Source organism: Cajanus cajan, chromosome 8 (genome assembly GCF_000230855.2).
Source record: "Cajanus cajan strain Asha chromosome 8, NIPB_CcT2T_4, whole genome shotgun sequence".
NCBI lineage: Eukaryota > Viridiplantae > Streptophyta > Magnoliopsida > Fabales > Fabaceae > Cajanus > Cajanus cajan.
This window is the reverse complement of record NC_138524.1, coordinates 48,066,537-48,082,296: the sequence shown is the minus strand read 5'-3', so window position 1 is coordinate 48,082,296 and position 15,760 is coordinate 48,066,537. Positions and strand designations below refer to the sequence as shown.

Below are 15,760 nucleotides of genomic sequence, written 5' to 3'. Positions count from 1 at the left end.
TCGCCGAGCTGTGTTACGCCAGCTTGTGACTCAAGTGAGGGCACCAAGGTGATGGAACAACAATTTGGCTTCACTGGGTTGGGAAATGGTTGCAACATGTTGGCCTGCCCACTCCAAGTTGAGAGTTGAAGCATGGGACTTGAGCGAATCCACATGTTTCTTGGTTCTTAGATAAGAGGCCACAGCGTGAGGCTGGCTTCACAGAGCAGCGAAAATCTCCTTCTCCCAACAGTGGAGGGATAACAGGTTGTTGTATCTATAGTCCACCAAGGCCTAGGGAGCCTAGTTGCTTGGACCATCACTTTTTAAGAAAATTTTTTGATTAAGAAATCACTACAACAAAATAGATTTTTGGTGGAATTTAATATGGTTTTTAGTGGTAAGTATTCTTTCGTTGAAGCCTCTTCATACTTGGTCTGTCTACTAGTGACGTTTAACGCGTGAGTATTGTTTAACCGAAACCTCTCCATGCTTGGTATGCACTATTGGGGAATAGGCTACACATCAGTCGAATCTTGCTCGTGTGGGTCTTGATAACCCATTTATCCAATTTGTCTTGATTGGAGATATGAAAACTATATCAAAATGTTCTATTTCCATTTTCCAAGTATTGTACACCTTTATATATACACAATACTCAGTTTAGAAAAGTCAACTGCATCTCACGTAATCAGCAAAACAAACCAATCCATATGAATACAACTTTACAAATAAAATTGTTAGAAGGAGGGAGTAAAGAGAGATTGAGCGAGAGATGAAGAATGCAATAGCTGATTGTTATTATCCAAAGAGGAAAACTGAGTATCAATTATAAATCAGCAAAATCTATTAATCTATCATATAAAAAAATGACAGCTATACAAAAACTGAAATTGAACTCTTCTATTTTGGGCCTCTAAGTACAATGGATATAGCCCAATATATGCTGCTGAATTATTAACCAACACAACCCCCTGATTCAGCAATTGCTTTTACGTTTAAGCCTTTCCTAAGTTCTACAAACCTTCGAGTATTCAAAGGTTTTGTCATGATATCTGCCAGTTGTTCCTTAGTTCCACAATGCTCCAGTTTCAGCTTATTTTTTCTCACTTTTTCTCTAATAAAATGGAACCTTATTTTAACATGCTTGCTTCTGCCATGATGGATTGGATTTTTTGCTAAGTTGATAGCTGATTTGTTATCAATCTCCAATGTCATAGCTTTTTCAGGTCTGGCCAGTATTTGTTTCACCAAGCTTTCAAGCCAAAGAGCTTGACAAGCTGTGTATGTAGCAAATATGTATTCTGCTTCACAAGAAGAGAGTGCCACTACAGGTTGCAATTTTGAGCTCCACGAGATTGGTGACTTACCCATCAAGAACACGTAACCTAATGTACTTCTGCATCCATCCTTATCACCAGCCCAATCTGAATCTGAATAACCAACTAACTCCCCTCCATTTTGATGTTTAGCATTTGGTAACAGAATACCATAATCTACTGTTCCTCTTATATACCTCATAATTCTTCTAGCAGCTGCAAAGTGAGATGCTTTGGGCTTCTCCATAAACCTGCTCAACAGACCAACACCAAGGAAAATATCTGGTCTACTGCAGCAAAGATACCTCAAACAACCAACCATTTGTCTGTAAAGTGTAGTATTCACAGGCTTTCCATCTTCATCTTTGTCTAGCTTCAAATTTGTTCAACTGGTGTAGCTGCTGCGTTACACTCACTCATTCTAAATTTCTTTAACACTTCTTTAGCATATTTACTTTGGTGAACCAGAATTCCCTTTTTTCTTTCAGTAAACTCCATGCCAAGAAAATATGATAGCTTCCCTAGATCAGTCATTTCAAACTGATCCTTCATCATTCCTTTCAATTTCTCAATCAATGTAACACTACTACTAGTCACCAAAAGGTCTTCCACATACAAGCACACTATTAAAACTTCACCATTCTCAATCTTTGAGTAAATTCCATACTCTACTTCACACTTGAAAAAACCATGCTGCACAAGAAAGCCATCAATTTTTTTGTTCCAAGCTCTTAGAGCCTGTTTTAAACCATTCAAAGCCTTCTTTAATTTGAGTACCTTGTGTTCTTCTCCAGCAACTATGAATCCTAATGGCTGTGCAAAAAACACTTCCTCCTCTAATTCACCATTTAAAAAAGCATATTTGACATCCATTTGGTGCATTTCCCATCCTTTATAGCTTGCAAGAGCTACAACAATTCTCATTGTCTCCATTCTAGCCACAAGAGCATAAATTTCCTTATAATCCAAGCCTTTTCTCTGAAGAAACCCCTTTGCCACGAGTCTGGCTGTATACCTTGCAACTGTTCCATCTGGCTTCAACTTAGTTTTATACACCCATTTTACATCTATTGGCCTTTGATTCCTTGGTAGATCAGTCAGTTCCCAAGTTTGATTTTTTTGAATTGCAAGCATTTCTTCTTTCATTGCCTCAAACCACTTAAGGTCTCCAATTGCATCTTCAAAGCACACTGGTTCTGGTTCTATCTCAACATATAAGGCCAAATGAACTAGATCATTTTCATCCTCTGTATCTCCAATAAGTTCTCCTCCTACTGTAACTGCATTATTAGCACTTATCTCATAATCATTGAGCCTTGCAGGTGCTCTTACTGTTCTTGTTGGTCTGTTTCTTCCAACTACAACTATTTGCACATTGTTCTCATTACAAGGTACTATTTTTGGCATCAACTCATTGTTATCTTTTGAATCATCCCAGGGGAGGTCCAATATGTTGTTCATATTTCTTTCTAAAGATTTCCAATTCCTTTTGGCCTTCTCATCAACTATTATATCTCTATTGATGGTAATCTTCTTTGTGATGGGATCATACAATTTATAGGCTACTGTTGGATGATATCCAACTAGAATTAATTTCATGCCCCTGTCATCAAGTTTCCTTCTTCTTTCATCAGGAATGTGTCTCCAACAAATTGAACCAAACACCTTTAAATTCTTTACACTAGGCTTTTTCTTTGACCAAACCTCTTCTGGTGTATTTTCCTTAATTCTCTTAGTTGGACAAAGATTCAAAATATAAGCTGCAGTGGCAACAGCTTCTCCCCAGAAAGAGTGTGGCAAACCTTTGCTTTTCATCATACTTCTAGCCATGTTAAGAATTGTTCTATTTCTTCTTTCAACAAAACCATTGTGTTGTGGCATATAGGGGGGTACAATCTCATGTATAATACCTTTTTTTCTTGCAGAAAGATGCAAATTCACCATTGTTATACTCACCACCACCATCTGATCACAATATTTTTATGACTTTGCCACTTTGTTTCTCAACTAATTTCTTAAACTCAACAAAGCAGTTAAAGGCTTCTGATTTCCTGCCAAGCAAAAATAGCCAAATTCTTTTACTAAAATCATCAATGAATGTAATGAAGTACCTATTTCCTCCAAGTGAGGATACTTCAAATGGTCCACAAACATCTGTATATATTACTTCCAATACATCTTTGCTCCTGGTCTCGAGATGCACTTTGAATGGATTTCTTGCTTCTTTTCCAAGCATGCAGCTTTCACAGGTAGCGTCACTATTCTCAATGTGAGGCAATCCTATTACCATCTCTTTCTCTACTAGTTGGCTCAGGCTTCCAAAATTTAGGTCCAAATCTCAAGTGCCATAACCAGTTAACATCGAAAACTGCAGCTGCAAAACACATGTGCTTTGACATTGAGATATCAACTCTAAAGGTTCTGTTGTTACTTAGCGGAGCCCTAAAAATTGGTGTTCCTTTTTTATCAAGAATTCTCAACATATGTTCTTTCCATTTCCAATCAAGTAAGTAACCTTTCTGCAAGAGTTGACCAATGCTCAATAGATTGTGCTTCATGGCAGGGACATAAAGAACATTGGAAATTATTGCTGCTTTTCCATCTCTTCTTCTAATAAGAATTTTTCCTTTTCCTTCACTTTTCACTGTGGAGTTATCTGCAAATTTCATCTTAGTTTTGATCTTTTCATTCAATTCAATAAACCAACTCTTCTAAAAAGACATATGATTGGAACAACCTGTATCCAAATACCAAGACTCTCCATATATCTTCTCTGGTTTTGCCATAGTCACCATTAATAAAACTTCATCTTCAGAGTCCTCTTTTTGTGCTACATTGGCTTCTTCTTCTCTATTACTTGAATTACCTTTACTCCAACAATCAGCTACATAATAACCATATTTGTTGCAATTGTAGCACTGCACATAGCTTTTATCAGAAACAGAACCTGAGCTAGATCTACCACCTCTCCATTGTGAATTGTTGCCTCTTCTTCCACCTCTCCACTGTGAATTACTTCCTCTACCACCTCTCCATTGTGAGGTGTTCTCATGTTGTCCTCCTCTTCCCGATTTTTCTGATCCACGACCTCCATTATTGCCTCCTCGAAAGCCTCTTCCACGACCTCTCTTGTTGAATTTCCCTCTATCACCATCATTCTTGTTACATTTCTTAGCTAATAAAGCTTGTTCTGAGTTGGATTTATCACCATCTCTTTCACGCAATCGTTGTTCATGAGCCTACAACGACCCCTGCAATTCTTCCAATTTCAATAAATCCAGATTCTTGGATTCTTCGATTGCAATAGAAATCATATCGAATCTTGTATTAAGAGTCCTTAAAACTTTCTTGACCACCGTGTGTTCTTTTAATTCTTCGCCACATGATTTCATCAAATTGGTGAGGGGAAGCAATCGTGAGAAGTATTAACGATGTAAAGTTTGAAGTCCCCATTTGTAACAACTCGTACTAATGACGTACAGTTTGAAGTCGCACCGTCTTCAACCTCTCTACTCTGGCATAACTCTACGCCAAAATGTCCCAAGCTTCTTTCACTGTTTTTGCTATTGAAATCTTTTCAAAGTTGTTGTCGTCAACGCACTGATGAATGTAGAATAGGGCTTTGCAATCCTGTTTCTTTGCATCACAAAACGTGGCTCGTTGTGCATCGGTGGGAGTCTCCGGTAGCTCGTCGTAGCCGCTCAAAACGATATCCAAGACTTCTTGAAACCCAAAGATTTCCTTCATCTTCACGCACCATCGATCATAATTGTTCAAGTTTTTGCTATCTAACATTGGCATATTTCCCAGCAACATGCCTCCATTACCATTCGCCATCGTTGTGCTTCCCTGATCTTGAAGCTCCTGATACCACTGTTAAAGGGAGGGAGTAAAGAGATATTGAGCAAGAGATGAAGAATGCAATAGCTGATTGTTATTATCCAAAGAGGAAAACCGAGTATCAATTATACATCAGCAAAATCTATTACTCTGTCATACAACAAAATGACAGCTATACAAAAACTAAAATTGAACTCTTCTATTTTGGGCCTCTAAGTACAATGGATATAGCCTAATATATGTTGTTGAATTATTAACCAACAAACATTACTTATAAAAAATCAAATAACTTGCATTCATTCCATTGCACGAATTTCTACATTTGTCAAATAACATTGTTAAACTAAAACACAAAATCTAAAGACTAATAGTTAACATAAGAAAAAACATACTTGCAAATTTCTGGTTTTACGAGAAAGGTATAGAGATGCATCAACTCTATGGAATGTCTGATAGAGACTACAAAGAATTTAGGTCTACAAGAACAAATCTAAGAAAATCTAAATTCAGGAATTTCATCATGCTTCATTCGGAGGTGACAAAGGGTTTAAATACCCTTACAATGGCCTAAAAACCTTGGAGGAAAACAGTTACAAGAAGGCCCAATTCAACATTATATTCACTAGTCCATTAAGTAATCTTTAGCCCAATATGGTAACATTCTGGGCCTGGCTATTATATTCCTATCAATGGCCCCCGGTTGAGTCAACACCTTGTCCTCAAGGTTGCTACATGTCATGGTTTGAGTGGTGCGTGGCTGAAAGTCGCGGATTGAAGCTGTAATGGAGGGTGGAGATGTGTTTGTGTTTCTTCTAGTGCCATCCAATGGTGAATCACAAACACGAAGTGGAGTGGGCGTGTCATCAATGTTTGCTGCTGCTACGCGTGTCTCGGGATTCCGTGAAGCAGTTCCCAAGAGCATGTCATCCGTTGGTGAGTGTGCATGTGCCTTTGAAGGTTGATAAGGCATTCTGGTCGTTTCATGTGGTTGTGTCGGTGTCATAGACAAAGGATTGGGTTCAAGTGTTGTTCCACCTGCATCGGAGCATGAGGAAAGCAGTTCGTGGATCGAGTCGAGTAAAGAAGACGGTGGTGGCCGGAATTGTGAAAGTGGGTCTTCGTCGACGAAGGGACGTAGCTTAGACACATGGAAGACGGGATGGATGCGGGAACTCTCTGGTAACTCCAAGGCGTAAGCAACCATGCCGATACGTTGACAAATCTTGAACAGACCATAGAATCGCTTAGACAATTTCTGGCTAGAGCGACGATGCACAGTCGTTTGACGATAAGGTTGAAGGCGCACCCAAACCCAGTCTCCGATAGCAAACTGTGCGTTTAGACGATGTTTGTCTGCCTCTATCTTCATTCTTTGTCGTGCTCGGTGAAGATGGTACTTCACAACTGATAAAATGGCTTTGTGCTCTTGTAGGATGGTTGACACTAAGGAAACTTTGGGGGCAAAGTCGGGAAGAAAATCGATGGTAGTAGGCGGAGTGCGACCATAGAGAACGTGAAAAGGAGATGTGGCTAAGCTGAAATGCTTGTTGGTGTTGTACCAGAACTCCGCAATGTGAAGAAACCGAAACCATAAACGAAGGGTGTCGCTCACAAAACAACGTAGGAAACATTCCAGGGTGCGGTGCAAAACCTCTGTTTGTCCGTCCGTTTGTGGGTGGTAAGAAGAACTGTATTTAAGTGTTGTTCCCTGAGCTTTAAAAATCTCATGCCAAAACTGACTCAAAAATATGGGATCTCTGTCTGAAATGATGATTTTAGGAGGACCATGCAGTCGAAAGATCTCCTGCATAAAATGTTCGGCGAGTTGTTGTGCAGTGAAGCGTGTGGGAAGGGCCACAAACTGACTATACATGCTCAAACGATCGCATATTACCCAGATCACGGTGTAACCGTAGGAACTTGGCAAAGAGGTAATGAAATCCATGGTCACCTCTTCCCATACCTTGTTGGGAATGTGGAGTGGTTGTAACAAGCCCCTAGGTTTCTGAGTTTCATATTTGTTTTGTTGGCAGATGGCACAATGCTTGATGAACTAACAGACATCTGAAGCCATTGAAGGCCAGTAATAGGAAGCAGCTAGGCGGCTAAGGCTGGACTTAATGCCAAAGTGACCAGCTATGGGAGTGGCATGGTATTCCTGCATCAATTTTTGACGGGAATCATAGACCTCGGGCACGAAAAGCCTATTATGGAAGTACAAGAGCCCCTCACAAAAACTGTACGTGTGTCCCAGGTGAGGATTATGAATGAATCTAAGAACTGTTGCTTGGCCTGCTGGATCTGCTGTAAAATAATTCTTCCATTGTTGTAAAAAGGTTGGAACTGGAGATGACAAAGCTAGCAGAATCTGATCTAGAACATCCTCAGGACGAGACAAGGCGTCAGCCACTGTATTGTGACGTCCTGTGATAGTCATATTTTAGTATATCTTTCTTTATGTGATTTTACCTTGTTTGATTCTTTTTAGTAGCCTTTATTCATGTTTTAGTTCAGATTTGCATTAGTGAATCATTTAGGAATTAGTTATAAATTTTACTAATTTTCCGTAAGAATTTCCTGTTTTGACACAGTTTCTTGTACAAGCCATATCTAGAGCTATTCAACTCGGAATTTGGCAAACTTGGTGTCCCTGTAAAGATAAGACGGAGATCTACAATTCACATGTTGGACGAAAATCCCAGTTTGGACATTTTCAGACCCAAAATTGTGCTTTAAGGTCGCGGCGCTGCACTTGATTGTTCAGCTTGTCATGAAACTGTTTTGTTTAGTTAATTAGGCTTTTGAATTGTAATTAGTGGACTAGACCTTTGGTTTTAGGCCCATTATTTTGTCTTTAAAAGCATGTAATGACTCAGGAGTGGAACTTGGACAATTCATTTTTTAGATTTTCAGATTTTGAGATAACTTCCTCAAGAAGTTTCTCTCAAAAGTCTCTCTTCTCTCTTTAGAAACTTCTCATCTTCTCTCTCACTCTCTCTTTACACGAATTCTTTTCTCTCTCACGGAATTTCTTCTCTCAATTGGAATTTGCTGCAACATGATAATGAGGCACGGCTAATTCCTTAATCGGGTTAAGGTTTCAAGAACTACGGTAAAATTTGAGTTTCTAATTTTTACCGAACGAATCCTTTCTTCTTCTCCTCTTTTCTGTTTAGTGTAAATTCTGTTTTTCATGATATTGAATCTCTGTTTTGAACCCTAAATGAAAATGAGAAGAAGTATTTTCTAATTAGAAATAACCTAAATCCCTAATTCAATCGGTTACTTTCTTGAATTTTGTTGAAATTTGGAATGTGCGATTGTAGTTTCTGTTTTAATAAAATTCACAATCTAGATTTAGATTACTGTTTGGATTAATTTCGGATTGAATTAGATGGATTAATAATTCGTATTTGTGTGAACAATGATGATTATACCGTAGGAATTGAAACCTTGAACCGAATTTCTATACTACTGAAATTTTGTGTTGATTTGATTTCTTTGCTTTCTTAATACTTTGCTCTAATTGTTTGCTGGAAATTTTTTCCCCCCTGAGTTCTAAATTGATTTACATACATGATTAAATTCAAAATATAATGTGCTTGTGTCCTTGAGAGATGACCTAGGTTAAGTCCTCTATATTACAGAAATTTGTTGAGGAACCTAGAATTGTTTGATAGTGATACGACTGAGCTAACAAAATGGCGCCGTTTTGTTTTGATTTTTTTTATCATGTATACTAACTGTTTGTAGAAATGTTTTCGAATTTATAGTACAGTATTTTGTAATTCAATTCTAGGTCTGATTCTATCACTAATTCTGTCTCTAATTCATTGTAGTTTTGCAGTTTAGTTTTCAATATTATTGTGTTTGTCTTGAATTGTATTGTTTAGGTAATTTGTAGTGTTTTTGTAGCAATATTGTGTGGTGTCTTTGCGGTTTCTTTGTGGTTTCTTTGTGCTGTATTTTAGCTTGAAAAAAAAACAGGGAAAGAAAACACAGGAAAAACAGAGGAAAACACATTCCGAAAATTTTCAAAGATTCTCTGATTGAGCTGAAACTTGGTCTTCAAAAGGTAAAATTCACACATCAAGGCACCCATGTTATGGAATAACTACGGGTGTTAGGGATCCTTCTTGTCAAAATTCAGAGTTTCAGAGAGAATCACGACCGTGATTCTAAATCACGGGCGTGATCTTCTCTGGAATATTTTTGGAAAACCCCAGAGAGAATCACGACCGTGATTTATAAATCACGGGCGTGATCTCCTCTGTTTGAATTTTTGCCAAATTCCTTCATTTTGCATGTTATAGTTGCTTATATAGTAAATATTGACTTTTCTGTTGACTTTTGACTTCATAACCTTGTATGTGTTCTTATTTGCATGACTAGGTCCAACCCTGGTACATCACATGATTTTGATCCTGAGATAGAAAGAACACTTCATCATAGGTTAAGGTGTAGGTCTAGTCAGAATAATAATAGTAGTATAGTTGATTCTGAGGTAGTTATTAATTCTACTTTTAATCCTCAATCCTGCTTAGATAGTGATACTTTTAATTTTCAATCTTGCTCTTCTTCTGAAACTGATTCTGAATTCGATATCATGGCTGATAATCGTGAACTCACTTTGAAGGAATTGGCTACACCTAATGTTGTGTATCAACCATGGTGTGTCCAATATCCTGATAATCAAACAAATTATGAGCTTAAATCTGGACTTATCCATTTGTTGCCCAAGTTTCATGGACTTGCAGGTGAAGATCCTCATAAGCATTTAAAGGAGTTCCATGTAGTGTGTTCCACCATGAGACCTCAAGGAGTTCCTGAAGATCATGTCAAAATGAAGGCATTTCCTTTCTCTCTGGATGGTGTTGCAAAAGATTGGCTCTACTTTCTACCAGCAACAATCACTACATGGAATCAAATGAAGAGATTGTTTCTAGAGAAATTCTTTCCTGCATCCAGAACAGCAGCAATTAGGAAAGAGATTTGTGGTATAAGGCAACTGAATGGAGAGACCTTGTATGAATACTGGGAGAGATTCAACAAGCTGTGTGCTACATGTCCTCAACATCAAATTAGTGAGCAATTATTGATTCAATATTTTTATGAAGGACTAACCTTGATGGATAGGAACATGATAGATGCAGCAAGTGGAGGAGCACTGATGGATAAGACACCAAATGCTGCAAGACAACTCATTTCGAACATGGCAGCCAACACTCAGCAATTTGGATTTAGAGGAGCTGTCAAGGGAGTAAATGAGATGGCAATTGGTGCTGGTTCTAGTTCTGTTTGTGGTGCAGATAATCAAAGGCTGGAAAACAAAATTAATGAGCTAACCACCATGGTGAGACATTTAGCAATTGAACAAAAACAACAGGCGAATGCAGCAAGTGAATGTCCAGCAACAGTTTGTGGCATTTGTTCTTCAGAGGAGCACTATACACATTCATGTCCCACTCTACAAGAAACAGATGCAAATGTTTCTGGAATTTACACCAACCAGCAACAACAATATAGGCCACAACAGCAACAAAATTACAATCCATACTCCCAAACATACAACCCAGGTTGGAAAGATCATCCAAATCTGAAATGGGGGCAACAACAACAACAACCTTCATTTCAACCTTTTGGAAAATATCAGCCTCCATTCAAGCATCAGCAACAACAACCACCAGCACCTACACCTCCTCCTGCACAAAAGAGTGGACCTTCATTCGAGGAGATGATGCAACAGATGGCTGCACAAAATTTGCAGTTTCAAAGAAATATGGATGCCACTGTCCAAGATTTAAAGACTCAAATTGGCCAGTTAGCATCTCAGGTAAATCAGTTTCAATCTCAAGGTTCTGGCAAACTTCCCTCCCAAACAGTTTTAAATCCAAAGGGGAATGTGAGTGCCATTACTTTGAGAAGTGGAAAAGAGTTACCACCAGTGCAGCAACAATCAGTTGTAGCACCAGTGGAATGTGATTCTTCCTTTGCAGGTGCAGCTGAAAATAATGATGCAGCAAAGAGGAGATCAGAGATTCCACTCCCCTTTCCAAATAGACCAGCAAAGAAGAGATTAGAAATTGATACTGAATTGCTGGATATGTTTAGCAAGGTGGAAGTCAACATTCCTCTCCTTGATGCCATCCGACAAATTCCAAAATATGCAAAGTTCCTTAAGGAATTATGTACTAATAAGAGGAAGTTGAAGGGTGATGAGAGAGTGAACATGGGGCGAAATGGTTCTGCATTACTCCAGAAGAAAAATGTGTCTGCCATTATTCCACATGATCTACTTCCAGATTTGCCACAAAAATGCAAAGATCCAGGAACTTTTACTATCCCTTGTACTATAGGGGAAGAAATTTTTACTAATGCTATGCTGGATCTAGGTGCTTCAATAAATGTTATGCCTGCATCTGTTTTTAGATCATTGCAGATTGGAGACTTGATTCCTACAGGTGTGAGTATTCAGTTGGCAAACAGGAGCATTGTGCAGCCACTTGGAGTAATAGAAGATGTGCTGGTCAAAGTAGAAGATCTTCTCTTCCCTGCAGATTTCTACATTCTTGAGATGGAGGATGAGTCATCCAGTCATGCTACATTGATCCTTGGGAGACCATTCTTAAGGACAGCAAGGACAAAGATAGATGTGCATGCAGGGACTCTTTCTATGGAGTTTGGAGATAATCTGGTGCAATTTAATATTTTTGAGGCTATGAGATATCCAATAGAAAACCATTATGTTTTTAGTTTGGAGGTTATTGATTTATTAGTTGATGATTGCACAGATTTTGATGATGATCTACTTGCTGATTTTTCTGATTTTGCTGACCCATCATGTACTTGTGATGATAATTCATCTATGTGTGCTATTTGTGCAGAAATTAGTGTTGCTATTTCAGGTGTAGCAGATTTAGCCACATCAATAGATGTTCCACCACCAGCATCTGAGACATCATCTCCATCTTTATCTTCATTGCCAGTACCATCCACTGTGCAGACACCATCAGTAGAGTTAAAGCCTTTACCTGCACATTTGAAGTATGCTTATTTAGAGGATAATCAAGGGCTTCCTGTCATTATAGCTAGCATTCTTGAATCTGATCAGGAGGAGAGACTGTTGCAGGTTTTGAGAGATCACAAGAAAGCCATTGGTTGGACTCTTGCTGACCTTCCTGGGATTAGTCCTGCCATATGCATGCACCGGATTCTACTTGAGGATGAGTTCCGACCTGTGAGGCAGCCACAGAGAAGACTTAATCCTACTATTTTAGATGTGGTGAAGAAAGAGGTCACAAAGTTATTGGCGGCAGGTATAATATATCCTATTTCTGATAGCAAGTGGGTTAGTCCTGTGCAGGTCGTTCCCAAAAAGACTGGGATGACTGTGGTGAGGAACCAGGATGCTGAGTTGGTTCCAACCAGAGTTCAAAATAGTTGGCGAGTTTGTGTGGACTATAGAAGACTTAATCAGGCAACTCGCAAAGACCACTTCCCTCTTCCATTCATTGATCAGGTGTTGGAGAGGTTGGCAGGTAAATCACATTATTGTTTCTTGGATGGATTTTCAGGGTACATGCAGATTCATATTGCACCAGAGGACCAACACAAGACCACATTCACCTGTCCATTTGGCACATTTGCTTACACTAGGATGCCATTTGGTCTATGCAACGCTCCGGCCACCTTTCAGAGGTGTATGGTAAGTATATTTTCTGATCTATTGGAGAGTTGCATGGAGGTGTTTATGGATGATTTTACAGTTTATGGTTCTTCATTTGATGCATGCTTAGAGAGTCTATCTAGGGTATTAGATAGGTGTATCCAAACTAACCTTGTGTTAAATTTTGAAAAATGTCATTTTATGGTCACACATGGTATAGTTTTGGGTCACTTAGTCTCTAGTAGAGGCATTGAGGTTGATAAGGCTAAGATAGATATCATTGCTTCTTTACCTTACCCCGCTTCTGTGCGGGAAGTACGTTCTTTTCTTGGACATGCAGGTTTTTACAGGAGGTTCATCCAAGACTTTAGCAAGATTGCACTGCCACTGTCCAAGCTTCTACAAAAAGAGGTGGAGTTCATTTTTGACCAGCCTTGTCAACTAGCTTTTAAGGAGTTGAGGAAGCGGCTTACCACCACACCTATTGTACAGCCGCCTGATTGGGAGCTTCCATTTGAGCTCATGTGCGATGCATCCAACTTTGCACTTGGGGCTGTTTTAGCTCAGCGGGTTGGGAGGCTTTCGCATGTCATTGCTTATGCCTCTCGCACATTAGATGCAGTTCAAGTCAATTACACCACCACTGAGAAGGAGCTTTTAGCTATTGTATTTGCTTTAGATAAATTTCGTTCATATTTGCTTGGCTCAAAAATTATTGTGTTTTCTGACCATGCAGCTTTGAGATTCCTGTTGAAGAAGCCTGATGCTAAACCCAGATTGATCAGGTGGATGCTTCTTCTTCAGGAATTTGATATTGAGATCAGAGATAGGAGTGGTGCAGAGAATTTGGTAGCAGACCATTTGAGCAGGATTGAGGGGGGGCGTGTTGATCCCCTGCCTATTAGAGATGATTTTCCTGATGAGCAGTTGATGCACTTACATGATACTGCTCCTTGGTTTGCTGACATTGTAAATTATTTGGTTGCAGGTGTTCTTCCCCCGGATTTATCTAGATCACAGATAGCTAAACTGAAAAGTGAAGCTAAATATTATGTTTGGGATGACCCTTATTTGTGGAGATTTTGCAGTGACCAGGTGATCCGCAGGTGTATTCCAGATCATGAGATCCAGTCTGTGCTTCAATTTTGTCATGCTTCACCTGTTGGAGGACATTATGGTTCATACAGGACAGCTAGGAAGGTGTTGGACAGTGGGTTTTATTGGCCCACCATTTTCAGAGATGCACATCAGATATTCAGCACCTGTGAGCAGTGTGAGAGAGCAGGGATGGCCATTACACGCAGGCATGAGATGCCCCAACATCCTATCATTTTCTGTGAGGTTTTTGATGTTTGGGGTATTGATTTTATGGGTCCATTTCCTCCATCTTTTGGTTACACTTATATTTTACTAGCTGTTGATTATGTTTCAAAATGGGTGGAGGCTAAGGCCACCAAAACTAATGATTCTAAAGTTGTTGTGGATTTTGTTAGATCCAATATTTTTTGCAGGTTTGGTGTGCCTAAAGCCATCATCAGTGATAGGGGGAGCCATTTCTGTAATAGGAGCATGCAGGCTTTGCTTCATAAGTATGGGGTGGTGCATAGAGTGTCTACAGCATATCATCCTCAAACTAATGGGCAAGCTGAAGTTTTTAACAGGGAAATCAAGCAAATTTTGCAGAAAATAGTGCACCCCAATAGGAAGGATTGGAGCAAGCATTTGGAGGATGCTCTGTGGGCACATAGGACAGCTTACCGGACACCTATTGGGATGTCTCCTTATAGGATTGTGTTTGGTAAAGCATGTCATCTACCTGTTGAGGTTGAGCATAGAGCATATTGGGCAGTGAAGAATTGTAACTTGGCATTTGACCAAGCTGGTATGCAAAGGAAGCTTCAGTTGCAGCAACTTGAGGAGCTTCGGTTGGAAGCCTATGAAAACTCCAAGATTTATAAAGAGAAAGTCAAGCGCTTTCATGATAGTCATCTTTTAAGAAAGGAGTTTAAAGTGGGCCAACAAGTATTATTGTTCAATTCTCGCCTAAAGCTCATTGCCGGTAAACTTAGATCAAGGTGGGATGGTCCTTTTGTTATTACTAATGTGTTTTCCCATGGTGCAGTAGAAATTAAAAATGAAGTTACCGGCAAAACCTTCAAAGTGAATGGACATCAACTTAAGGAATTTCATCAAAGTCCAAAGTTGGAGGACAAAGATGTGGAGGACATTTCATTAGAAGAGCCAACTCTTGGACCTTGAGGGAGTTCTACCCCTTATCTTATAATTTGCAATTGTCTTTATTGATTGCATTATTTGTTTCATTGAGGACAATGTGTGTTTCAAGTGTGGGGGGAGTTGTTTGCATAAAAAAAAAAAAAATATATATATATATATATATATATAAATAAAAATAAAAATTCAGAGTTTCAGAGAGAATGACGACCGTGATTCTAAATCACGGGCGTGATCTTCTCTGGAAAATTTTTGAAAAAAAAAAAAAAAAAAACCCCAGAGAGAATCACGACCGTGATTTATAAATCACGGGCGTGATCTCCTCTGTTTGAAATTTTTGAAAACTCACAAAGAGAATCACGGCCGTGATTTCCAATCACGCCCGTGATTCCCTGCTGACGCTCAATAGATACAACCCTCTGTTTTCTGCATTCTGATTCTGCATTTTATTTCTGTTTTCTATATTCTGTTTTTGCATTTCTGTATTCTGTTTTGTACTGTTTGTGTTTCTGTATTCTATTCTGAATTCTGTATTCTGATTTTGTTTCTGTTTCTATTTTCTTTATTCTTTTCTGTTTCTGTTTGCTGTTTTCTGTTTCTATTTTTTTTGTGCTGTTTTCTACTTTCTGCTTCTGTATTTTGTTTCTGTTTTATTTTCTGTCTTTGTTTTCTGTTTTTGATGTTTTGCTGTTTTGTTGTTTTGAAATAGAAATAGAATGAAAAA

General features: G+C 38.9%; 1 non-coding gene and 1 pseudogene across 1 annotated transcript; both read right to left on the bottom strand.

The window, feature by feature from the left end:
• Positions 1-936: 936 nt before the first annotated feature.
• On the bottom strand, positions 937-1,620 carry LOC145950474 (secreted RxLR effector protein 161 pseudogene; annotated as a pseudogene).
• Positions 1,621-10,115: 8,495 nt separating this feature from the next.
• LOC145951013 (small nucleolar RNA R71) lies at positions 10,116-10,220 on the bottom strand. Its single transcript, XR_014428839.1, has one exon. It is a non-coding gene; the product is annotated as a small nucleolar RNA R71 (small nucleolar RNA).
• Between the last annotated feature and the right edge of the window lie 5,540 nt (positions 10,221-15,760).